The 24,411-nt window shown below is 47.4% G+C and overlaps 1 protein-coding gene across 2 annotated transcripts in view; it reads left to right on the top strand.

Moving 5' to 3' along the window:
• The window catches only part of LOC147105909 (protein FAM107B-like), a 207,024-nt gene that overhangs the window by 43,702 nt on the left and 138,911 nt on the right, over positions 1 to 24,411 (top strand). Inside the window, exon 1 of one of the 2 annotated variants that reach the window (XM_086010817.1) lies at positions 10,544 to 10,826. The exons of the other annotated variant lie outside the window; for it this stretch is intronic. The gene's annotated coding sequence lies outside the window, so the exon portion shown is untranslated. Of the gene's footprint in view, positions 1 to 10,543; positions 10,827 to 24,411 lie in introns of those variants that run through there. 2 annotated transcript variants of the gene reach the window in all.

The raw sequence follows: 24,411 nt of genomic DNA, 5'->3' as shown, positions 1-24,411 counted from the left end.
AATTCGGTAAAAACTTATGGTAGTAATTTACCAATCTGAGGAATGACCTCAGTTGCGACACATTTTCAGGCACTGGGGCCTTAACAACCGCTTCAATTTTGTCTGGGGACTTATGTAACCCCTCTTCATCAATCACGTGGCCACAATACAATATCTGTCTCTTAAAAAACTCGCACTTGGGGCGGTTGGCTCGTAGCCCATGTTCCCGTAGTCTAGTGAGCACCTGTTCTAGGTTGTTAAGATGTTCACTGTCATCTTCACCTGTCACTAGGATGTCGTCCAAGTAACACTGAGTCCCCGGAATCCCTTGCAGGACTTGTTCCATCGCTCTTTGCCATATCGCCGGAGCTGATGCTACTCCGAATATCAGTCGATTATACTGGTAAAGACCTTTGTGAGTGTTTATCGTGAGATACTTCCTAGAGGATTCTTCAACCTCCATCTGCAAATATGCTTGCGCTAGGTCAATTTTTGTAAAACGCTTCCCTCCAGATAGTGAGGCGAAGATATCTTCTATCCTTGGAAGAGGATATTCTACTGTGTGAAGGACTGGGTTCACCGTCACCTTGAAGTCCCCACAGATGCGAACCTTCCTTGGCTCCTCAGACTTATTGTTTAACGTTTTCTTCATGACAGAAACGATGGGTGTCGTCCACTCGCTCCAGTCTACCTTAGATAACACACCTGCATTCTCCAGACTCTCCAGCTCTGTCTCGACGGCTGGGCGAATTGCATATGGTACCGGTCTTGCTTTGAAAAACTTGGGAATTGCATTCTCCTCTATTTTTATCGAGGCGGTTACGCCTTTAAGAGTGCCCAGTTCTTGTTGAAATACCTCTTTGGCGTCAGCTAAGATTGTTGACAATCGTCCAGGAGTGACATCGTCATCCATTTTACCAGCCACCGTCAGTGCCTGAATGGAGTGCCAGTCTAAACTTATCTTTCTGATCCATTCATGTCCCAATAACGGTGGTCCCCCATCTTGCAGAATGTAGAGATACAATTTCCGTATTTTCTTGCCGTTGTATTCGACAGGCACCCTTATTTTCCCTCTGGGGTATACTTTTTGCCCCGTATATGTCCTCAAGACAATGGATGTCTCTCTCAAGGGTATGTGTGAGAATAGCCGCTTGTAGTCTCGTTGATTCATGACGGTTAGGGCTGATCCTGTATCCAACTCCATTTTGACTTGGGACCCTGCTATCGTGAGGGTGACCCAAATGGTTCGGTGATCCTCTTTTGTGATTACGTTGTGCAGTTTGAGACAGCTTAGTCTCTTATTCCCGGATTCACTATCGCTCATCTGATCTTCGGAACTACTGTCCGTCATCTTTTGTACTTTCCTGTACGGTTCCTTAGTAGCCTTTTTGTTGTCGTTGGTCTTCTTCCCAGACCTGCAAACTCGTGCAATGTGTCCCATCTTTCCGCATTGCCTGCATATTTTGTCCTTGGACCAGCTGTCCTTCTGGTCATGGTTAGTTCTGCCGCAGCGATAACATTTTGTAAATCCCCGTGTCATTTCGTGAGTGCCGTATTCCTGTGGCTTTTGTTGTATTTCCGCAGCTCCCCTGGCTGCTGCTTCATATGATACCGCCACGCTGAAAGCCTTATCTAGCGTCAGCTCTTTCTCTGAGAGTAACCTTTTCTGGGTTCCTTCACTCAGGAGTCCACAGACAAATTTGTCCCGTAGGGTATCGGCCAGTCCTGCTCTGAACTGGCAGTGCTTTGATAGCTTGCGTAGTTCCGTAAGGTACTCGGCATTGCTCTCATCTTTACGCTGAGTTCTCCTGTGGAATTTAAATCTTTCTGCTATCAGCAGCGGTGCAGGGTTTAGGTGTTCCTGTAGGATAGCAACAATTTCGTTAAAACTCTACGCCTTCGGTTTGGCTGGAGCAATCAGGTCCCGCAATAGGCCGTACGTTCTTGCGCCCATTAAATTTAGCAGTACCGGTGCCTTTTTCTCATCGGCTATTTCGTTTGCCTCGCAATATACCTCAACTCTTTCCACATACGTGGTCCAGTCCTCTATTGCACTATCAAAGGCAGTGATAGAGCCAGTCTTCGGCATCTTGGAAATCTAAAATGGCGCCTCCCGCGCTTTGCCTTCTTCTCCGATTTAACAAAATGGCGCTTCCCGCGCTTTGCCTTCTTCCCCGCTGGATTAAGATGGCGCCTCCCGCGCTTTGCCTTCTTCCCCGCTGTTGCTAGCGCTGCTTTCCGCGGTTTCCGTCGCAACCTGCAGCTCCTCGCGGCTTTCTGCGCGTTTTATGTATATTTCCTTTGTTATTTTATTATTTTCCCGCTGTGGGACTCTTGCCTCCCTTTTCTCTGGTCTGTACGCAGCCCGGCTTCGTAGCACCGGCCGCGCCCTGTGTGCTCCACCCTCTCTCTCTCTCCTCTTCCCGACAACGCTGCTCGGCCCCGTTGCAAGCCACCCGCTCGAGTTCGCGAACGCCGCAGCCCAGGAAGGATCAGTGTACTACCTTCCACCAGCCCGATTAGCTGAAGCACCATCGACAGGAACCAAGCCCCGCTCTCGACAGCTTCTCCTGCAATCTTCAACTCCGCTGACTCAGGGGCGGATGCCCACGGTCGACGTCCGTTTCTACTGCTTCTTTCTTCCTTCTGGCCTCGACCTCTGCTCACTTCACTTCAGGAATGGATCCCAGGAGGTGGTGCAGACTGTAGGTAAGTTCGTATCTGCTCGTCGCCAATATTATGTCCGTGTATAATGGAGACACGGACAGCAGGAGTTGAACAAAACAAGTCTTTCCTGAATGGAGACAATCGGGAAACTGAAACTACAGAAGGCTGTTAGCGCCTTTTATACAGGGGTGGTCACTGCCGGTACTGCAGTCTGAGACCAGTTATTCCCTTAAAGGTACATACACAACAAGAATCTTATATGTTTCAATGAGATCACCTCTCATTCTTCTAAACTCCAGAGAGTACAGGCCCAATCTACTCAATCTCTCCAATTGGTATGTGTTGCGCTCTTTTTTCAGGCGTAAACAGGTGTAAAGCATACCGATTTAGCAGTGGAACGGCTGTGCCCAAGCTGCGCAGGCGTTGGTTGCACTGCTAAACTCGTGGACCATTGTTTAGGCGTCCTGGGCCGACGTCTAATACAAGCGTTAGGCTCCTCGTTAACGTTAAGAGGCCGAACACCTGTTGCAGGATCTCTTGGGGGAATTAGTTACTCTCCCGCCCCACTCAGGATTCTTCAGCGGCCCCCACAGCAGCCCACAGGTTCTTTCTATGGGGCTCGGACAAGCAGCAGTGCTCCCCCCAACTCCACAGTCCTAGATTGATTCCTGGGATAAGAGGGCTGTCCTATGAGGAGAGGTTGAGTAGAATGGGCCTATATTCTCTGGAGTTTAGAAGAGTGAGAGGTGATCTCATTGAAATGTATAAAATTCTTAGAGGGCTTGACAGGGTAGATGCCGAGAGGTTGTTTTCCCTGGCTGGAGAGTCTAGAACCAGGGGGCATAGTCTCAGAATAAGGGGTCGGCCATTTAAGACCGAGATGAGGAGGAATTTCTTCACTCAGAGGGTGGTGAATCTTTGGAATTCTCTACCCCAGAGGGCTGTGGAGGCTCAGTCATTGAGTATATTCAAGGCTGAGATTGATAGATTTTTGGACTCTAGGGGAATCAAGGGATATGGGGATCGGGCAGGAAAGTGGAGTTGAGGTCAAAGATCAGCCATGATCTTATTGTATGGCGGAGCAGGCTCGAGGGGCCGTGTGGCGGAGCAGGCTCGAGGGGCCGAGTGGCGGAGCAGGCTCGAGGGGCCGAATGGCCGACTCCTGCTCCTAATTCTTGTGTCCTGGTGATCGCCCCCGTTGACTGTTCCAATCTCTCCAGAACCTGAAATCCATTCTTCTCGTGGGTTGAGCTGCCTGTGGAGACACGACTGACGACGGCAGCTCACCCCACGAGAAGAATGGATTTCAGATGAGCCCCGAAGATGTAAGTGAGACCCGAGGCCCGACTGCGGGCCGGCCTGGAGTCTCTCTGTTTGGGCGCGCACTGCGTAATGAGACAGAGGTCTTTAAAATTAGGAAGGGTCACGACAAGGTAAACGGTGAGAGGTGGTTTCCACTCGGTGAGTAATCAGAGGGCAGAAATTTACAATAATCACAAAAATAACTCAAAGGGGAAGTTAGAAAAATTTCTTTTATGAGAGGATGGTTAAAGTATGGAATTTTCAGCCACCACTGATTGTTGAAGCTGAGCTGATGTTTAAAAAATGGAATTCGATAATGATTTGAAAATGAGCAATATTAAAAGATGTGAGGAACAAACCAGGCAATGTGATCAGACTAGACAGCTGACCCAGGGGAAAATACTGGTGCAGTCGTGATGGGCTGAATAGCCTGTTGTGGTCCTTGAACATTCTATGATTTGTGATTTGATCGAAGTTTTCAAGATATTCAGGAGAACAGAGAGGGAAGATAGATAGAAACTATTTCCGCTGGTTGGGGATTCTAGGACTAGGGGGCAGAGTCTAAAAATTAGAGCCAGACCTTTCAGGAGTGAAATTAGGAAACACTTCTACACACAGAGGGTGGTAGAAGTTTGGAACTCTCTTCTGCAAACAGCAATTGATGCTAGATCAATTGTTAATTGTAAATCAGAGATTGATAGATTTTTGTTAACCAAAGGTATTAAGGGATATGGGGCAAAGGCGGGTAGATGGAGTTGGATCACAGATCAGCCATGATCGCATTGAATGACGGAACAGGCTCAAGGGGCTGAATGGCCTCCTCCTGTTCCAATGATTTCATGAATATCATTAGAACTAAACTGACTGGACTGGAGTGACCTGTTAGCTCAAGACCGCCCCTCCCTCCCAGTAAAATGTATGAATGAAAGATGAGAGGGAAATTCTGTGTGACTTGTTGGTTTACAATTTGATTGATGTAAAAATTTATTTATAAAATAACAGGAAACTGGAGATGAAAATAGACTGCGAAACCCATTCACTGTCATTGCAAAGGAAATAATACTCACTATATTTAATTAGTATTTTAAACCCATTGAATAAAATGATTTATAGGGTGATTGGTTTACAGTGACTGGATAAGTTAAGTTCCATTTTTATTACATGGACTCTGGGGTTTTGTAGTTTGAATTCCACAATTCCGCCTATTTTTCTGTTGAAAATATAAATCAGTGACCTTGACTTTATACGTAACCAAAATAAATTCTATAGAGGTCAAATTAAAAAGGAAATCAGTATTTTCAATAGGCTTTAGAGTTCAGTTATGTCGTTAACTGGATCACAGTGTACCGGAATACCGATGGTTACTTAATACAACAACAACAACTTGCATTTATGTAGCGCTTTTAACGTAGCAAAACGTCCCAAGGCGCTTCACAGGAGCGTTAGCGAACAAATTTGACACCGAGCCACATAAGGTTAAATTAGGGCAGATGACCAAAAGCTTGGTCAAAGAGGTAGGTTTTAAGGAGCGTCTTAAAGGAGGAAAGAGAGGTAGAGAGGTGGAGAGGTTTAGGGAGGGAATTCCAGAGCTTAGGGCCTCGGCAACAGAAGGCACGGCCGCCAATGGTGGAGCGATTAAAATCAGGGATGCTCAAGAGGCCAGAATTAGAGGAGCGCAGAGCTCTCAGCGGGTTGTAGGCAATGCTCCCTCTAATTTTGTTTAGCGCTGCACGGCCCCTTTAAGGGACTGCGCGGAACATTCACAATACCACGCACGCGCAGTTTTTGTATTGAAAAGCCCGCAAGCCTGCAGCGCGGGTTCCCTGGAGTGGCAGGGAACATTGGCTGTGGGTCTGGAGGGGGTCACAGAGATAGGGAGGGGGGCGAGGGCCGTGGAGGGATTTTAAAACAAGGATGAGAATTTTAAAATTGAGGCGTTGCTTAACCGGGAGCCAGTGTAGGTAAGCGAGCACAGCGGATGATGGGTGAACGGGACTTGGTGCGAGTTAGGACACGGGCAGCCGAGTTTTGGATGACCTCAAGTTTACGGAGGGTAGAACGTGGGAGGCCGGCCAGGAGTGCGTTGGAATAATACAGAGCAATGCAAGGTGAAAACGAAACTGTGTCTCAAAATACTTTTGTCCACTGTTAGTGAGCAAACGGTAAGTTAGGGAAAGGTTCAATAGCATCCAGTCATAGGTCTCCAGTCAATTTGGTATGTGTTAGCCAGAGTGCATATTTCACTCATCTGCATTTTCAGGAAGTAGAGAGTCAATCCAAAATTCTAGAGTTTCTTTCTTAGTCATGCCTGCACAGCGAAGATTATAATCTCTAAACTAACTGACAATTGCAGACTAGTGCGCTTACAAATTCAGTATTATATTCTTTCTAAAATCTTCACATTGCAAATCAGTTGTGAAAGGCACCATCATGAGATACAGATTCGTCGGGCTGTGGAGTTTCTTCTCCCTACAACAGTGCATTTTCAAAGTTAACACGCCGGTTTCTAAAGCGAATTTTTTTAGCAATAATGTTCCGAGCAATGAAGCAATGGGGGATGGCACCACAACAGGATGTTGCAGCTCAGCCTCAACCGAACATGTGGAAACTGAGCCAGCACCAGCTTTTCAAATTCAAATCGCTGCCACTTTAAGTGCCTCCATTCTCGCCTGATAAACATGCAAAACAAGTTCTGCCTGCATGGGTATCTGTGTTATTTCACAGCAAGATGCGAGCATGCAGATGCACAGATTGCCTCTGTGCCAGCATGAATATTAAATCATGCAACTTGATATTGAATAATAAAGATTCAGATAACAAAAATCAAATGATATGATTGTTTTATGCACACTTTTTGTTTGTGTCTGTTCTTCTCTCCCACAGGGCAGCTGTCTTCCACTCTACCAGCGCAATTTACACTTCATCTAGAGCCATCCTTTGTTTCTTAACCTGTCCCATTACCATCTCCTTTTACCTTGAATGTCTCTTAACCTCTCCTGCCTTCTACCCTATCACAGAACCTTCCCTTCTGTTCTTTCATCCCCTCCCCCATTTCCCAGCCCCTCCACTTGTTTAAAAATCTGTTCCATTTCCAGCTTTTTTCCAGTTCTGACGAAAGGTCATCGACCTGAAACGTTAACTCTGTTTCTCTCTTCACAGATGCTGCCCTGACCTGCTGAGTATCTCCAGCATCCTCTGTTTTTATTTCAGATTTCCAGCGTCTGCAGTATTTTCTTTCTATATAATTGTTTTACTGATTTAGTTTATCTTTCTTTAACAGTTGTCTCTCTGGAACAGGGGGGCGAGCTTTACCAGGTTGACAGGTCACACTCCTTTTGTACACGTGCAGCGTGTGGGTCTCCAGTTTAGGATTTAGGAGGCACATCAAAATAGAAATCAGGTGGAGTGGCATACTGAGACCAGTAATGGCACTTTGGAAATTCTATACAGCTCTTCACCGAGACAAAGGGCAGGAGAGTTGGGCAACAAGTAAGAAGTGAAGGAAATTTGGAGTGGGGGAAAAGTCCATGGTTGGAGCGAGAGGTTTTCAGGAGCCCTCTGAAGGCAGGGAGAGACAAAATGGTTTGGAAAGGGAATTCAGCAATGCAAAAAAAGATGAGCCTCCAATGTGGAAGCGGAGGAAGTGGAAAAGAAGCAGTAATCCGGAGTCGGGGGGAATGATGGGCTGTAAGGCTGGAATGTTGCAACATTCCTTCCCTGAGACTTGACCACAAAGGTAAAAGAGCAGCAAGAAAGAAAGACTTGCATTTCTATAGCGCCTATCACAACCACTGGACATCCCAAAGTGCTTTACAGCCAATGAAGTACTTTTTGAAGTGTGGTCACTGTTGTAATGTGGGAAACGCAGCAGCCAATTTGCGCACAGCAAGCTCCCACAAACAGTAATGTGACAATGACCAGATCATCTGTTTTTAGGTGTTGGTTGAATGATAAATATTGGCCCAGGACACCGGGGAGAAACTCCCCCTGCTCGTCTTCAAAACAGTGCCGTGGGATCTTTTACATCCACCTGAGGGCCTCGATTTAACGTCGCATCCGAAAGACGGCGCCTCCGACAGCGCAGCCCTCCCTCAGCACTGCTCCGCAGTGTCAGCCCAGAGTTTGTGCTACAACCTTCTGGCTCAGAGGCGAGTGTGCTACCAGCTGAGCCGTGGCTGACAAGAGGCGCTATTATCAGGAGGAGGAGGAATAGCAGGAACATATCAATGTCATTAAAAGCAAAGCTATGACACTTCTGAAGTAGATTACAGCAGTCTTATCTTCGAGGTTGCACTATAAAACAAACGAGGCAGCCTTCAAACCTCTAGACACAGGGAATGCCTTCACAGGATAAATCAGATCGCAGAAAAGAAAGACTCGCATTTCTATAGCGCCTTTCACGACCACCAGATGTCCCAAAGCACTTTACAGCCAATGAAGTACTTTTTGAAGTGTAGTCACTGTTGTAATGTGGGAAACACAGCAGCCAATTTTCGCACAGCAAGCTCCCACAAACAGTAATGTGATAATGACCAGATAATCTGTTTTTGTGATGTTGATTGAGGAATAAATATTGGCCAGGACACCGGGGAGAATAATAATAATAATACTAATAATCAACTTTATTGTCATTGTTAGTGCACAAGTGCAGTACAACGAAATGTAGGCTTGCGGCTCCCGAGAGTGGACATTTAGATTAAGACATTTAAACATTCAACATACATTTGGCTTGTAATACATTAACATAAACATAACCATAATAAAGTGCATTGGCAGATGTGCAGGCTTTAGAGTTTATTTGTGGAGTTCAGTAGGATGACAGCCCTGGGAAAGAAGCTGTTCCTAAATCTGGTCGTACGGGTGCGAACTCCCCTGCTCTTCTTCAAAATAGTGCCATGGGATCTTTTACGTCCACCTGAGAGAGTAGACGGGGCCTCAGTTTAACATCTCATCTGAAATCAGAAGTAACTGGTCACTGTTGGCACCTCATACCATCAGGCCCAACCTTTTTATTCTGGCTGTAGATGTACTGGCCGCCTATACAGGCCAGCAATAAGGGTGATCACATTGCTGGCTTGCACAGACCGCCTACCACAACGTTAGGGGAGGTTCATGGCTAGAACGGTAAAGTCGCAAACACAGCAACTGTGTCTGCCCAACATCACGGTTATAGTTGTTCTGCTCTTTGAATCCAACGTACAGCGTAAAATGGGAGAATTCAGAGCACAGGGAGCCAGCTCATGTTGAAAGCAGTTCTGCGACATAAATCATAGAACGATATGCCACAGAAGGCGGTCATTTGGCCTATTGTGCCTGTGCCGGCTCTTTGAAAGAGCTCTCCAATTAATCCCACTCCCCCCTGCTCTTTCCCCACAGCCCTGCCAATTAATTCCCTTCAAGTATCTATCCAGAAGTATTAAACTCAATGAGACTTTCCAATATGAATCGGCATCGTGTTGGAGTGGTTGGCAAAGACAGGAAAAGTGGTTTGGCAGAAACTTTTCAGCAGAGAGTGGCTCTTTAAACCACTGTGTTTATAAAATATCCTTACAAGTAGAATATGTCTATTGCTTTTGCATTGAATTATTAATGGATTTTAACATATTTACCCTCCCAAAAGGGGCCAAATGGCCGACTCCTGCTCCTATCTTCTATGAAACATCGAGTATAGGAGCAGGAGTCGGCCATTCGGCCCCTCGAGCCTGCTCCGCCATTCAATGAGATCATGGCTGATCGTCCAAACTCAGTACCCTGTCCCTGCCTTCTCCCCATATCCCTTGATCCCTTTAGCCTTAAGAAATATATCTAACTCCCTCTTGAATATATTTAATGAATTGGCCTCAACTGCCTTCTGTGGTAGAGAATTCCACAGGTGCACCACTCTCTGGGTGAAGAAATTCCTCCTCATCTCAGTCCTAAATGGCTTACCCCTTATCCTTAGACTGTGACCCCTGGTTCTGGACTCCCCGACCATCGGGAACATCCTTCCTGCATCCAGTCTGTCCAGTCCTGTTAGAATTAAACCTTTCTTACCAAATGGCTGAAATAGAAAAATAATGCAGAGAATAAAGGGTTAACAAAGATGCTGACACCACAGCCCTCGTCCAGGGAATATTTGTACAGTGACTCCAATAACATGAAGCCCTGGAGGTCCCAGCTCAGAAATGCTGATGGGCAAATGCTGGTTAGAAGCCCATCTGGAAACAGCGAAACAAACATATTGCAGATGCTTTATATTACAAATAGCTTTATAGAGAAAAGAGGGGAGTTGCTAACTGTGTAAGGAGTCTCTGAGCAGTAACTCCAAGATCTCATTGTTCACTGTTTAAGGCCAGTCTGATTCTTCACAGAAGGACATCATGTTGCAATCTCTCCCGATCCGAGAAAAACAAAGAGCTTGCTCATAAACATACTTTTACAACAGTACATGGCTCCCAGAAAGATAGTTCCTGCTCTCTGTCTATGTGCGGTGCTTAGAATCATTTCTAGCCCATTGCCTTTGCTTTCACCTCGGGGATGGGGTGGGGGAGGACACACACACAAATAATCTCCTGGATTTCCTCTTGCAATCTGAATGAAATGTGAAGGGTGGAGGGAGGAGCCAGTGAGAGGGCTGCTCCAACAGAGTGAAGTGCTGTTTGGCACTGAAAGGCTCACATGACCCTGGCTGCTGCGCTAATCAACGTTTTCACAGGTCTTCCCTGGTCTTTCGGCAGCAGAGCAGCGAATTGCAGGCACGCCTCAACCCTTCAACAAGGCATAGTTCATGACAAGAGCAAGGAAGGGGAGAGCTGTCTGCTAGACTTCCCTGAGGGAGAGGGAGAGAAAGAACACCGTCTGCTTACAACATCCACTCCAAGGACTCATTTCTTCATAAGGTATGGCAGTTAGTTTGAAACAAAAGACCTTCAGTGCAGTGTGAATTGAGTCCTGCAGTGTGCAGCAAGCATTTGCTTTATTCTTGTTTAAAAAAAAGCTGTTGCGACTGGGGTTGGCGGCACTGGTGTGAAAGGCTGTTTAAACATACAGATAGGAATGTAAGCTCAAATATAATGGACCACTTTTTGTGGAAAATAACTAACTGCGCTTGGTGTCTGGCTTGTGTGTGTGTGTGAGGCTGCCTCACAACACCAGCATATGGCAGCCTCATGTTGTACTGTGACAGGTTCAGACAGTGGTGTTTGGATGATTGTTGCTGATTCCCTTTCACCTTTTTTTTTACTGTTCTTGCCTCTGAGAGGAGCTTTGGTTCAGAACAATGCAACTTATATACAGCGTCTTGCGAGCTGTCAAATGTAGTGCAGCAAGAATTTAAATCTGACTGTCCGTTGGCAGGCTTTTTTTTTTGTTTACTGCGTTTTGATAATGTGATTTTTTCCAGTTTTATTCAAACAAAATGATTGTTTCGATCAGATTTAAAATGTGTATTTTTGGATTTCCTGTGGCCCAGAAGGGATCGTAGAAAGTCACTGGAAGCTTTTTGTATGTTAGCCGAGTGATGTCAACCACGGGCACGAGGTATTCCCGCAGACTATGACACTCTGTACTGTGAGGCGGGGGAGCTCTCGAGGCCGACCGGCCGGCCGGCAGCAGAGACCCGCGTAATTGTAAAACTGCAACGTCAGATTCCCTTTTTTTTTGTGGCTATGGGGGATTATGAGCGTCTCTGGATTCTGATGAGGATTCACTGGAGCAGCGGCGGCACCGAGTGTACAGGGGAAGGCAGGGCTCTGCCCGGAGGCTGCGGGTCTCTGGTCACGGACTGCTTTCCAACAACTCGGCCAGTAAAATGTAGAAGTGCCGTGGTGGTGTGGACACCACCGCATCACCCCAGAGGGTGGGATTCCCCCAAAATTTTATTTTGATTGTTGCCGGATTAACAAATAAACTGGTTTTGCCTGCAGCAGTTTGGAGGAAAGATGAGAAGGGGCTTCCTGATATCACAGGAAATTGTTATTTTTATTCGTTTATGGGATGTGGGTGTTGCTGGCAAGGCCAGCATTTATTGCGCATCCCTAATTACCCTTGAGAAGGTGATGGTGAGCCGCCTTCTTGAACCGCTGCAGTCCGTGTGGTGAAGGTGCTCCCACAGTGCTGTTAGGGAGGGAGTTCCAGGATTTTGACCCAGCGACGATGAAGGAACGGCCGATATACTTCTAAGTCAGGATGGTGTGTGACTTGGAGGGGAACTTGGAGATGATGGTGTTCCCATGCGCCTGCTGCCCTTGTCCTTCTAGGCGGTAGAGGTCGTGGGTTTGGGAGGAGTGTAAATGTGCCACGTGGGTGCAGTACTGGGTCTCGCAAACGAAGGCCCCAGCGTCAGCCCCTGTCCTCTGATGATTCAACTGATCTCAGTGGCTGTGGCTCCTTTGAAATGTTATTTTAAGATACTTCATCATTAGCTTGGTGAGTAAATGAGTCATCCACATCAGGAGGGTCTCGGGGGTAATCTCTGGTCTGTATTCAGTAATACCTCTTCTATCTTCATAATAACGGCCCTCTCTGTCTCTAACTCCCCCCCCCCCCCTCTGCCAACCATCACTGAAATCCTCACTCATGCCTTTGTCACCTCCTGCCTCCATTTTTCAACACACTCCTTGCTGGCCTTCCAAGCTGCGCTCCATCTACATTCCAACTTATCCTATCCCGCTCGCCTGTCTTCCATTCTTTTTCACCAATCTCCATTGGCTTCTAATCCCTCGCAGAACCATTGTGTTCCCCCCCACCCCACTTGGTGGAGGGCTTGAAAATTGTCCCCTTCCGTAAAGTATCGACCAACTGCTCGCACCTCTAACTCTGCGCCAGCCTTTAGGCAAGGGCAGGGAAATAGGGAAACACCATTTTTAAAATTCATTCCTGGGATGTGGGCGTCGCTGGCAAGGCCAGCATTTATTGCCCATTCCTAGTTGCCCTTGAGAAGGTGGTGGTGAGCCGCTTTCTTGAACCGCTGCAGTCCGTGTGGTGAAGGTGCTCCCACAGTGCTGTTAGGGAGGGAGTTCCAGGATTTTGACCCAGCGACGATGAAGGAACGGCCGATATATTTCCAAGTCAGGATGGTGTGTGACTTGGAGGGGAACTTGGAGGTGATGGTGTTCCCACGCGCCTGCTGCCCTTGTCCTTCTAGGTGGAAGAGGTGGCGGGTTTGGGAGGTGCTGCCAAAGAAGCCTTGGCGAGTTGCTGCAGTGCATCTTGTAGATGGTACACACTGCAGCCACGGTGCGCCGGTGGTGGAGGGAGTGAATGTTTAAGGTGGTGGATGGGGTGCCGATCAAGCGGGCTGCTTTGTCCATAATGATGTGCATACACAATCTTGTTATGTTTAATATAGGTTAAAAGTTGCTTCTAAGGAGATTTACATATAATAGGACAGTTATACCAGCAATTTTGTTTAATTATAGGAGATATGGGATATGTGCTGAATTTGTTAGGATGGTGTGCATGTGGAAAGTATTGTTAGTCAGCATGTGCAGATTGAGAGACTGTGCCATAGTCTGTGACGAGATGTGATCAATGTCTTCTCGAGTGTGCCTGACCGGTTAGGGTCAGCCTCACGAGCGATGGTTTTTCGCTCCGAGCTCAAGTGGGCTCCCAGCGATGACAATAGTTTTGATTTTGGCACCCTCTATATGTCTCACTTTCTCAGCGATGTCACGTGACGGATTTCTCAATTTGATTTCCATTTTGTAAAATTTCACGGGTGTAGAATGAAATGCTGGAGTTGCTGTTATCCTCTGGTCTTCACCCGGATATTAATTCTTCAAGTGCAAGCCAAGATAGCGAGTGGTCTCTGGATAGTTCACCTTGGGTATCCTCACTGCCAATTGGTATTGTCCTCACCACAGATTGTATTTATACAGCCCCTTTAGTGTAGTAAAACGTCCCAAGGCGCTTCACTGGAGTGTAATCAAACAAAATTTGACACCGAGCCACGTAAGGAGATATTGGGGCAGGTGATCAAAAGCTCGGTCATAGAATCATAGAAAGTTACAGCACGGAAAGAGGCCATTTCGGCCCATCGTGTCCGCACCGGCCAACAGAGAGCTATCCAGCCTAATCCCACTTCCCAGCTCTTGGTCCGTAGCCCTGCAGGTTACAGCACTTCAAGTGCACATCCAAGTACTTTTTAAATGTGGTTAGGGTTCCTGCCTCTACCACCCTTTCAGGCAGTGAGTTCCAGACCCCCCACAACCCTCTGGGTGAAGACATTTCCCCTCAAATCCCCTCTAAACCTTCCCCCAATTACTTTAAATCTGTGCCCCCTGGTTTTTGACTCCTAATAATAATAATAATCATAATCAACTTTATTGTCATTGTTAGTGCACAAGTGCAGTACAACGAAATGTAGGCTTGCGGCTCCCGAGAGTGTACATTTAGATTAAGACATTTCAACATTCAACATTCATCATTCCCTCTGCTAAGGGAAATAGGTCCTTTCTATCCACTTTAGAGGTAGGTTTTAAGGAGCGTCTTAAAGGAGGGGAAGAGAGGTAGACAGCAATGTTCCCTTTAATTTTTTTGGGTGTGCGGTTTCCCCGTTGAAGAGCCAGTGAGCCGGCTGCGCGGGAGGTCCAGAGCGCAGCGTGGCCATGCAGCTTAAAGGGAACATTGGTAGCGAGGCGGAGAGGTTCAGCGAGGGAATTCCAGAGCTTAGGGCCTCGGCAGCTGAAGGCACGGCCGCCAATGGTGGAGCGATTTAAAATCGGAGATGCTCAAGAGGCCAGAATTGGAGGAGCGCAGAGATCTCGGAGGGTTGTGGGGCTGGAGGAGATTACAGAGATAGGGAGGGGCGAGGACATGGAGGGATTTGAAAACGAGGAGAATTTTAAAATCGAGGCGTTGCTTTGGATATAAATCAGGAGCTGGAAGGCTGGCTGAATTTTCTTTACTCCTGCTCTAGTGCTCTTCAGCTGCCTTTGACTGAGATCTCAGCAAACTCAGTAAAATCAGGAATCAAAATTGTGATCTCGGGACCTTGCACCCAGTATCTTTACTCACTGAGCCACCAAGCGAGCTGAACTATGATTTTTTTTATTTGCACAAGTGAGGCCGACTGGATAATTCCGCTCTGATCTCAGCACTTGTGAATCATCAGGTCTTCCTCGTGTGGGCCCAGGGAGTGTCTTCAGACTGCCAGCCACGGCGGGCCTTGTTTTAGGCTTCACCTTTAAAATGTAATTTTGTTCTATGACGCGGCAAGTGTGCAGATGTTAAAAATGCTTCGTCTGCTCCTGTGTGTCTGTGTCTGTCTGTCTCTGTCTGTCTGTGTGTGTGTCTGTCTCTGTGTGTCTGTCTCTGTGTGTCTGTCTCTGTGTGTCTGTCTCTGTGTGTCTGTCTCTGTGTGTGTGTGTGCGTATTGTGATTTATGCTGTAATTTGCCAAACTGTCAAGCCCAGTACTACTACTCGAAGGGCCAAATATGAAACAATAAATCACAGTAACAGCAGCTAGGGTATGTGAAGGTGGAGGATGCGATGATTAAGGGGGGAGCAATAATTGGTCTGAGCAATTGATCTGTTGGATTCTGTTTGCAGTTCCACTGGTGCACCGGTGGAAAAGCAGATGGTGAATGTGAGCTGCTGAGAAAAATCCACAGATTTGAAAGGTAGACAGGACGTCTGTCAAATTGTCACAGATTGTAAAGGTCAAGGTTGTATTCGCGCTGTGGCGAGGAATGCTAAGGCAGAACATTGATGGAGTGATCTGAAAGGTTTATGTTGAATTAGGCAACAGCAAAGGGAAAAAGAAAAGCCTCCCATCAACGGCCAGTTCTGCTAAAGGCTTTGTCATTTTTTTTATGAGATCTGCATCTCTTGTAGTTTTTCTCCATTAGTTGTTGTAACAGTACTTTGCCTTTCCAATAATATTTGCAGTTGTTTTGGGTGCCCTCCTGCAGATGGTGAAGCATCTCGGTTTCAAACTATAAGCCGCGGGAGTTCCACATTAATTGTGCGTTTGGTGTCCGCAAGGTGTTTTAATTGTTAAGTCGGAGGCTGAAGTACAAAATCCAAGACAGCCCGAAACTTTGATAAGGAATTGTTGTCACGGTGCTTTCTCCGGGACATTGCGCTGGCATCAGCGGCAAACCAGACCGTGAGTAAACAATGACGCCACAACCACACAATTGACTCGGGTACAGCCTGTCTTCTCAACTGAATTATTAGATCCATGTTATTGCTTCCTTGGCTCTTTCATTGGGCCCAAATATTCATCAGCCAAATGTTATTTTAGATTCGGAGAGTGAAGGTTAACACTCTCTTTTCCTGGGGATAGGTTAATGCTGCGTTTATGTTATTATGCTGATCTGTAAAGGTTGCTGTGAATTGCAAGGAACTCACAACTAGGTTTGCAGAAAGATTGGAATAATGCTTTCATCCAGATGTTCCGTGGTGGCTGCTGTGCCCAATTGTGCTGGGTGGGAAAGTAATCTGTGAGGAGGACATCAAGGGGGAAAATTCAGTGTCACCCGAAAAAAATTAGCAGTCCCTGCGCCTGAAATTCAGTAGTAGCGCCCCAAGCATGAAGCGCTCTCCCTCCTTCTCGGGGCGCTACAACTGAATATCGCGGTGCTACGTGCAACAGCGCCACGCGCGTCGGGACGTAGCGCCGTGTCATTGCAGGCCTCCCTCCCCGCAGGAAAAAAGGGGAAGGGGGCAGGCGTCAGCTGTCGGCCCCCCAAAAAATGGCCGCACGACACCTGCCCCTTTAACTAGCGCCGCGGCGGCGGCTGCAAAAACACGGCACCCTGACCCTGTCTGACATATCGTCCGGCCACAGGTCAGGGGGCGCAACCCAAGTTTGCGAGCGGGGCGCTGCGCATGGTGATGACGTCATCGATGGTGTCGCAGGGCGCTACCGGCTACCGCCGCCGCTGAATTTCGCAGGAGGCGTTAGCGGCGCTGCGCCCGGGTGCGAGGGGCTTTGCAACCCGTTGGCGCCCCCTGGGGGCACTAACGAGAGGCGCAAATCAACCCAATTCTTCTCCCAAAAGAGCCTGCAAAGGGATAAGTGAGTGGGCAAGAAGGTGGCAGATGGAGTATAATGTGGGGAAATGTGAGGTTAGTCACTTTGTTAGGAAGAATAGAAAAACAGAATATTTTTTAAATGGTGAGAAACTATTAAATGTTGATGTTCAGAGGGATTTGGGTGTCCTTGTACAGGAAACAGAGAATTAACATGCAGGTACAGCAAGCAATCAGGAAGGCAAATAGCATGTTGGCCTTTATTACAAGGGGGTTGGGGTATAAGAGTAACGATGTCTTGCTGCAATTGTACAGGGCTTTGGTGAGGCCACACCTGGAGTACAGTGTGGTCTCCTTACCTAAGGAAGGATATACCTGCCATAGAGGGGGTGCAACGAAGGTTCACTAGATTGATCCCTGGGATGAGAGGGTTGTCCTATGAGGAGAGATTGTGTAGAATGGGCCGATACTCTCTGGAGTTTAGAAGAATGAGAGGTGATCTCATTGAAACATATAAGATTCTGAGGGGGATTGACAAGGTCGATGCTGAGAGGATGTTTCCCCTGGCTGGAGAGTCTAGAACCAGGGGTCACAGTCTCAGGATAAGGGGTCGGCCATTTAGGACTGAGATGAGGAGGAATTTCTTCACTCAGAGGGTGGTGAATCTTTGGAATTCTCTGCCCCAGAGGGCTGTGGATGCTGAGTCGCTGAGTATATTCAAGGCTGAGATCGATAGATTTTTGAACTCTAAGGGAATCGAGGGATATAGGGATCGGGCGGGAAAGTGGAGTTGAGGTTGAAGATCAGCCATGATCTTATTGAATGGCAGAACAGGCTCGATGGCCTACTCCTGCTCCTATTTCTTATGTTATGTACCGTGGTGTCTGCTATGCATCGCGATGCTTGTTGTGTGCAAATGGCTCTGCCAATCAGGTGCCTTTACAGATGTACTTCAGCCTACTTAATCATTCTGCAATCTCATCATATTAACATAACACAGAATGTTATGGCGTTCTCGAGCCAGTTGATGACAATGATCCTTTTACAAGACCAGCTGATCTCACGTAGCATTGCTCACGAGTAATCTGTGGTCTGAAGCATGGTGGTAACATTTAGTTTCTAACTTGATCTGATCCGTTAATGCTCGGGCATTAGTTGCGGAGAAAAGTCAGACGCAAGTCGGAGGTCAGTCAGACACGAATTAATTGTTGGAAATGTCTACTCGTTATCTCAATGATCCCTCCAGGTTATCTCAAAATTGGAAAAAACCCACCAGGGGGGAAAAAAACTGTGTCTCGTTCTGTTCTTTTTAACATATTGTTCAGTTTTGACTTTGGTGTTTTATTTGGAGTGTGACATCTGGAGTCGTGGACACTCTTAAAACTTTCACATAAATAGAAAGATGTTTTAACTTGCGAAACCCAGGTGAAGGGTCAAGGCCTATAGTGCAGTTCACCACCAGGAGTGGCGCATTTAAAAAGTACTTGAAGTGCCGTAACCGACAGGGCTACGGACCAAGCGCTGGACAGTGGGATTAGGCTGGAGAGCTCTTTGTCGGCCGGCGCGGACACGATGGGCCGAATGGCCTCCTTCTGCGCCATAAATTTCTATGAAAGACAATTTGTCAAGAAACGGTGATTAGCTTGGGTTTTAAACCCCTTTTAATTAGGTTAAATTAAATTACAATATTTAGTGTGAAGATTTATAAACGTAAATAATTAGGGAAAGGTTCTCGCTTAAATGCATTTCATTGTCAGCTAATATTCTGCCTGAATATATTGATGATAAACTTGGGTCTACTCCTACATTTGCATTTAAACCTGGTGGAAATCTTGCAATGGGCACAGAGTAAATTAATATATTTAACAAGAACAGCTTGCATTGTTATAGTGCCTTTAACAAAAAAATCACCCCAAGGAGACATCACAATACAGCTAGATAAGGGAACAGATGCTAAACAATATAGGGAGAAGAGATGACCTCCAGAATTCAAATCAAATCAATCAAATCAAATCAACTTTTATTGTCATTGTTAGTGCACAAGTGCAGTACAACGAAATGTAGGCTTGCGGCTCCCGAGTGTACAATTTGGATTAGGACACTTAAACATTTCAACATACATTTGTACATATATATTAGCATAAATATGACCATAATAAAGTGCATCGGCAGATGTGCAGGCTTTAGTGTTTATTTGTGGAGTTCAGTAGGATGACAGCCCTGGGAAAGAAGCTGTTCCTAAATCTGGTCGTACGGGTGCGAATGCATCTGTAGCATCTCCCAGATGGCAGGAGGGTGAACAGACTGTGGCTGGGGTGGGTAGGGTCTTTGATGATGGTCCGTGCCCTCCGTAGGCAGCGTTTCTGATATATATGTTCTATGGTCGGTAGCCGGGTGCCGGTAATGCGTTGGGCAGTTTTGACTACCCGCTGCAGGGCTTTCCGGTCATGGGAGCTACAGCCGCCGTACCATACCGTGATACAGTTTGTCAGGATGCTCTCTATAGTGCAGCGGTAGAAGTTAGAGAGGATCGGGGGTGACAGATTACATCCCTTCAGCCTCCTCAAGAAATATAGGCGCTGCTGGGCCTTCTTCACCAGAGAGGAGGTGTTGAGGGACCAGGAGGACTATTCTAACGCACTCCTGGCCGGCCTCCCACGTTCTATCCTCCAATACTCGGCTGCCCGTGTCCTAACTCGCACCAAGTCCCGTTCACCCATCACCCCCTGTGCTCGCTGACCTACACTGGCTCCCGGTCCGGCAACGCTTCGATTTTAAAATTCTCATCCTTGTGTTCAAATCTCTCCATGGCCTCATCACTCCCTATCTCTGTAATCTCCTCCAGCCCCACAACCCCCCCCGAGATATCTGCGCTCCTCTAATTCTGGCCTCATGAGCATCCCTGATTATAATCGCTCCACCATTGTCGGCCGTGCCTTCAGCTGTCAAGGCCCTAAGCTCTAGAATTCCCTCCCTAAACCTCTCCGCCTCTCCTCCTTTAAGACGCGCCTTAAAACCTGCCTCTTTGACCAAGCTTTTGGTCACCTGCCCTAATATCTCCTTATGTGGCTCGGTGTCAAACTTTGTTTGATAATCGCTCCTGTGATGCACTGTGGGACATTTTACTACTTTAAAGGCGCTATATAAATACAAGTTGTTGTTGTTGTTTGGGGAGGGTGTCTCTGAGAAGGACTGAGGCAGCTGAAGGCCCCGTTACCCACAGTGAAGAAAAGAGGGAATGCACAAAAGGCTTAAGTTAGAGAACTGATTAAGGTGTAAGAGGGGAGGGATGTCCGGAGCAGATTGTAGACACAGGTGGAGTGGTACAGTGCAGGGGTTTGGAGATTTTAAATAGAGACATCATTTACTGAGGCACCCCCTTGTTTCCCATTCAAGACACTTCTCTCTGCTTTCACATTAGAACGCGCACAGGATGAAATGGTTTCCTCATCACGTGTTGCTGTTAATTTTTTACTCGGCTTTTACCACACAAACTTGCAAAGCCACAGGTGCTGGTCTCCTTTCTAGAAAGAGGCCACCGTGCTTCTTTCATATCTGGCCTAGAAATTCTTTTTCAGCCTTTGTTTTTTAAAGGGACAGACGGACGCGGGAAACGATCCCTGCACCCGAAGACGGAGACGCGAGGATCGCAAGGAATTGGCCCTCGAGCCTCCTCCGAGATATCCCAGGGCGAGCTGCTGCCGGATCCCATCGTACCTGCACAGGCAGCTCCTCTGACGGCAGCATGCGATTTCCGGTCGCCTGCCTCTGCGGCAGAGGCACTCCTGTGCCACAGAAATTAAAAAAAAAAAAAATTATTCGGTGACCTTTTCGGCAGCGACCACTACCTAGACCGCATCAACATGCCGGAATCCTGAGCGGAGCAGGCCCCAGGACTGCACATAAGGACATAAGAAATAGAAGCAGGAATAGGCCATTCGGCCCCTTGCGCCTGCTCCGCCATTCAATAAGATCATGGCTGATCTTGGGCTCAAAGCCACTTCCCCACCCGCTCCCCATAACCCTTCACTCCCTTATCTTGCAAAAATCTGTCTATCTCCACCTTAAATGTATTTAATGACCCAGCCTCCAGGGCTCTCTGGGGCAGAGAGTTCCACAGATTTACGACCCTCTGAGAGAAGAAATTCCTCCTCATCTCAGTTCTAAAAGGCTGACCCTTTATTCTGAAACTGTGCCCCTGCGTTCTAGATTCCCCCACGAGGGGAAACATCCTCTCTGCATCGACCCTGTCAATCCCCCTCAGAATCTTATATCTTTCAATAAGATCCCCTCTCATTCTTCTAAATTCCAATGAGTATAGACCCAACCTGCTCAACCTTTCCTCATAAGTCACCCCCTCATCTCCGGAATTAACCTCGTGAATCGTCTCTGAACGGCCCCCAATGCACCTTGGGCCCCTCATTAGCATATGGAAAAACGGCCAGACCCAATTTCGGACCGGAAGTTTCCGGGTGTCCTTGGGGGGCAGGATGTTGCACTCCCGATATCGGTCCTTTCTGGGCCTGTTTTACACCAGCATAATGGGCCCAATGAAGACCAATTTCTGCCTCTTATCTCTTAAACCAGCGGCACTCTAACTTTATTTGTTGCAGGACCCCTTTTCAAATGGATTAGTAATCACAGACGCCCCCCCCCCCCCCCGCATCTAAATCATAATACGACAGTGCTACATGTAAAGAGTGTTTTGAATAATGCTTTTAAGGAAGCGGGTATTTACTCACTGATGTCAGTGAGTTGGAGTTTGGTGTGCCACACTATCATCGATCAACTATTTGGCGCCCGCAACCAGCCTTGATAACTGCGGGATTACCCGGCGATCTTCGTGCCGCTCCGCTCCTAGGTGAGGCAGCCAGTCCAATCTGCGCTGCAGACGCGGTGGCTGCACTCCACTCCCGGCTCGCACCAAGCCCGCCTCCGGCCGCTGCTCATTCGCTTCTGCTTGACCATGGGGCCGCCCCCCCCCCCCCCCCCCCCCCCCCCCCCAGTAAGGCTGGCCCTGCTCAGTGGTGTTCATTATTTCGCAGACCCCCTGGAAAGTCTCTGCGGACCCCAGTTTGAGAACCACTGTCTTGAGCTTTTCAATATTCATTTAATTCGGTATTGGTGTGATCTACAATGGTGATTTACTGCAACCCAAACAAATGTTAATAACATTAACTCAGTTTTGTGATATAAGTTGAAATATAACTGAGATTGAGTAGACTGGGCCTATATTCTCTAGAGTTTAGAAGAATGAGAGGTGATACCATTGAAACATACAAAATTCTTACAGGGCTTGACAGGGTAGATGCAGGGAGGATGTTTCCCCTGGCTGGGGAGTCTAGAACCAGGGGTCACAGTCTCAGAATAAGGGGTCGGACATTTAGGACTGAGATGAGGAGGAATTTCTTCACTCAGAGGGTGGTGAATCTTTGGAATTCTCTGCCCCAGAGGGCTGTGGAGGCTCAGTCGTTGAGTATATTCAAGACAGAGATCAATAGATTTTTGAATATTAAGGGAATCGAGGGATATGGAGATCAGGCGGGAAAGTGGAGTTGAGGTCGTTGATCAGCCATGATCTTATTGAATGGCGGAACAGGCTCGAGGGGCCGAATGGCCGGCTCCTGCTCCTAGATCTTATGTTCTTCTAATGGTAGAGAGGTGTTCATGGTCCTTAACCATACTCGAACATCTATTAAGAATTTTTGCTGTATTAGAACTAAATTATTAATGATCATAAAACTCCACTGCAGTATTAATGTGAAGATAAATGTTCTGACGTTTTTCTACATTTTTAACAACAAAGAGCTTGCATTTATTAACCTCGCAGTAATGTCCCAAAGGACTTCAGATTCAACACGTTTCTTTGAAATATAGTTACTGTTGCTTTAGAGGCGCATTCGGCAGGCATTTCGCGCACAGTAATATTGCACAAGCAGCAATGGGATGGATGACTAGCTGCTCTGTTTCTGATGGTATTGGTTGAGGGAAGAAGGCAAGACCGGGTCTCGCCTTTGACATTTCACCCAAAGAACAGCATCTTTGGCAGTGCAATACTGCACTTGAAGAGTCAGCCTCGAGGTTTTTTAAAATTCATTCATGGGACGTGGGCGTCGCTGGCAAGCCCAGCATTTATTGCCCATCCCTAATTGCCCCTTGAGAAGGTGGTGGTGAGCCTCCTTCTTGAACCGCTGCAGTCCGTGTGGTGAAGGTGCTCCCACAGTGCTGTTAGGGAGGGAGTTCCAGGATTTTGACCCAGCGACGATGAAGGAACGGCCGATATATTTCCAAGTCAGGATGGTGTGTGACTTGGAGGGGAACTTGGAGGTGGTGGTGTTCCCATGCGCTTGCTGCCCTTGTCCTTCTAGGTGGAAGAGGTCGCGGATTTGGGAGGTGCTGCCGAAGAAGCCTTGGCGAGTTGCTGCAGTGCATCTTGTAGATGGTACACACTGCAGCCACGGTATGCCAGTGGTGGAGGGAGTGACTGTTTAAGGTGGTGGATGGGGTGCCAATCAAGCGGGCTGCTTTGTCCTGGATGGTGTCGAGCTTCTTGAGTGTTGTTGGAGCTGCACTCATCCAGGTAAGTGGAGAGTATTCCATCACACTCTTCCCTTGTGCTTTGTAGATGGTGGAAAGGCCTTGGGGAGTCAGGAAGTGAGACACTCGCCGCAGAATACCCAGCCTCTGGCCTGCTCTTGTTGCCACAGTATTTATGTGGCTGGTCCAGTTAAGTTTCTGGTCAGTGGTGACCCCCCAGGATGTTGATGGTGGGGGATTCGGTGATGGTAATGCCGTTGAATGTCAAGAGGCGGTGGTTAGACTCTCGCTTGTTGGAGATAGTCGTTGCCTGAGACTTGTATGGTGCGAATGTTACCTGCCGCTTTGTCCTGGGGCGAAGCTTGAACTCGCAACTTCTGGCTCGCGGGTCAAGGATTGCTACCAACTGAGCCAAGCTGAAACCGATATAAATATATTATAAATCAGAATGCTGGCAGTTTAGGCCAGTGATGGGAAATAAATAAAAATGGCATTTAAAACAAATAAGGGGTAAAACTGAAGTCCTATTGTGAAATGGTCAGGACAGTTTCTGGGACAGTCACAGCTCATTGTCAAAACGACACTGTGGAGCTGCCATGACCCTGACCCTGCAACGGGCACTCATTATATAGACCAGTATAAGCTTCTTCAGTACTCTGTTCATATTTTTTATTGTGGAGCAATTTTGAGAGGGATAGATTTTTGGACTCTAGGGGAATCGAGGGATATGGGGGATCAGGCAGGAAAGTGTAGTTGAGGTTGAAGATCAGCCATGATCTTATTGAATGGCGGAGCAGGCTCGAGGGGCCAAATGGCCGACCCCTGCTCCTATTTCTTATGTTCTTACTGTCAGCTGTGGCTCAGCACGCTCGCCTCTGAGTCAGAAGGTTGTGGATTCAATTCCCACTCCAGGGATTTGTGCACATAAAGCTAGGCTGACACTCCCAGTGCAGTACTGAGGGAGTGC

The sequence above is a fragment of the Somniosus microcephalus genome, chromosome 17, assembly GCF_052327205.1.
Source record: "Somniosus microcephalus isolate GS21.2 chromosome 17, FLI_Smic_1.0, whole genome shotgun sequence".
Taxonomy (NCBI): domain Eukaryota; kingdom Metazoa; phylum Chordata; class Chondrichthyes; order Squaliformes; family Somniosidae; genus Somniosus; species Somniosus microcephalus.
This window is presented reverse-complemented; position numbering and strand designations above follow the sequence as displayed.